This window comes from Triticum aestivum, chromosome 2B (genome assembly GCF_018294505.1).
Source record: "Triticum aestivum cultivar Chinese Spring chromosome 2B, IWGSC CS RefSeq v2.1, whole genome shotgun sequence".
NCBI classification, from domain to species: domain Eukaryota; kingdom Viridiplantae; phylum Streptophyta; class Magnoliopsida; order Poales; family Poaceae; genus Triticum; species Triticum aestivum.
The window spans coordinates 687,966,874-687,969,592 of NC_057798.1; positions in this window are offsets into that span (position 1 = coordinate 687,966,874).

Below are 2,719 nucleotides of genomic sequence, written 5' to 3' on the forward strand. Positions count from 1 at the left end.
GGAGGAGGGAGCATCCAAACGGCTGAGATTGAGAATTCAGGAATTGCTGAAGAATTCATCGATATAGCTTCAGGTCGGCATGAAGGAGGGGTGTCCAATGGGGGGGGGTGTAAGGAGCTGTGGAGTGGGAGGCGAGCAATTCAACGTGGAGGAGGAGAATTTCCTATTCGACGCTTATTGCTACAACTTGTCGCCACCCACGTGCGCTTGCCACTGCCCGCTCACCGGAGCGAGTTTGCGCCGCCACCGATCGAGTCCAGACTAGGGCCTCCACGACAATTGTGTCCGCTTGATTTCAGTGGTTGTCGCTGCCACCAGATTCAAATGTTCTCGTGCGGTGATGTTCGCACACGAACACGTCATCGTGTACCTCCAACATCGAGGGTGATGCACCGCAACTCATGTCGAAGGACACCCGTCTGGAAGCACGGTACGCAAGCAATCCGACGGGTGTTTTTCAGGACCCAAAATCCCACGCGCTTGGGAGGGACCCCGTTTGGACGTGCGGCGACTATGAGCTGCCCTAGGTCGGTTCGCCCACCCCTAGAGCCTCGAGCATCGCTGCCCTTCAACACGAAGAACGAACGAAGAATGAGAGAAAAAGAACCAAGGAGAGATGTAAAACTAGGGTAAAAAGTAGATGGTTTTTGCGACTGTATGTTGTTCAATCGGCCGTCACCTCTCATCTATTTATGAGGCAGTTGGACTTCCCGTACGAGAAAAGGACTAAAAATTCCGTCCAAAACATCAAAACTTTAACCTAACTCGGACAGGAATCTTTGGCAATTTTTCAGATCAACTCGGTCTCACCGATTGGTTTGCTTCGGTCCCACTGAGTGAAAGTGGCCAACTCTCTGTAACTTTCTGTAATTTTCCAGATCAACTCGGTCTCACTGATTGGTTTGCTTCGGTCCCACCGAGTGAACGTGGCCAACTCTCTGTAATTTTCCGGATCAACTCGGTTTCACCGAGTCAAATCAACTCGATCCGTCAGAAATGACCGTGCAGCTTCTGTTTCTGACCTTGTTTTTCTCTCACAGGTTGCATACGACCTTTGATTAAGACAATTTTTATATCAAAATCATCTGTTTTGACGAGATGCACAACTTTCATGTTGAAATATTTTTCATCAGATGCCATTTAAATTGAGTTTTAAGTCATTCTTTAATCCGGTGTCAACATGAGCATCGATGAACTCGTCATAACTATTGCATCCGAGCTTCATTTTAACCATTTTCATATCCATCTCGATCTTCTTAAAGAAAACCATCCGGAGGTGACCTCCAACCATAAATTTGAATTAATCTTGACATAGCTTTAAGCAACTTTTATGATTGTGCCATCAACAGCTACCGCTCGAGGACATCCATGGGGCGATCTTAGGCTGGTCGTAATGGTAGTATCATAGCTAGTATCATGCATGCCAACTAGGCAATTTTGATGAGGTGTCATAGCATTAAATGAAGAAAGAGAGGGTGTAGTATCATATCATGATACCGTATCATATTAAATGCTATGCTCTTTGTGTCATGCATGGCAATAAATAGAGTACTACATGATACTAATATATGATACTATGCATTAGGGAGGTAGTATCATACACTAGTATCATATGCATGATACTAGTATATGATACTCCCCATTACAGCCCGCCTTAGCTGTTGCTCGAGTCCAGGAGTTGACGCACGTTGCTTCTCCATCTCACAAGTACCCCTAATCAGCGTCTGTAGAGCCAGCTAACAAAACTGGCGCTCACGCGCATGCTCTCATAGGTCGGCGTGCAGGAAGCTTCTCACTCGCTAGATTTTTACAGTTGGACAGGTTCGGCCAGGTTGACTGTTCGCCTCAAAAAGAAAGAAAAATAATGTTTCCAGGTTGACTTCCGAAATATTATTAATTTGAAAAATCGTAATTTAAAAAATTATGAATTTGAAAAAAGTTCACAAAGTTTGAAAAAGTTCATGAATTTGAAATAAGTTCATCATTTTTCAGAAAAAAAAATCACACAACTTAAAAACATCCATGGTTTCAAAAAATGTTCATGATTTTTAGAAAAAGTTCGTGAAATTTGGAAAGAATTCATGAATTTAAAAATATTAGTGAATTTTAAAAAGTTCATGAATTTCAAAATTTTCACTACTATGATAAAAGTTCACGACTTGAAAAAGTTCGTTAAAAAGTTTGCAAAAATGGAAAAAGTTCACGAATTAAAAGAAAACTTATACTTGAAGAAAGTTCAAGAAAATTTGATAAAAGATCACGAACTTGCAAAAAAATCGTGATTTTTCGTGAATCTGGGCCAACAAGATCACGAATGTGCAAGTTGTTCATGATTTTTATAAACAGTTCGTGAATCTGGGCCAACAAGATCTGGGCAACCTCTCGCCGAAATCACTAATTAAGGAGTATTTCTTGCGGAGATCACCCCAACTTTCCCAGGTTGCGACAAGTGGCGCTGCATGTGCGCCACTTGTCGCAACCAGGGAGTTTTCCCTTTTTTCGTAGATCCGTTCATTGAAAATGTTTTATCTCTTAAACCGTGCGTCCAAATCTCGAACCGCTTTCGCCATTGGATTCCTCGCGTCGAGATCTTCAAAACTAGATCCCATGGTGATAGGTTTTGACGATCTTTTTTTTTCACGAAAAAACTGGATGAAAAAATCGACGAAAAAACCGAACCGAAAACACGGGTTTTTTCCCTTTCCAAAAGAGGCACGCC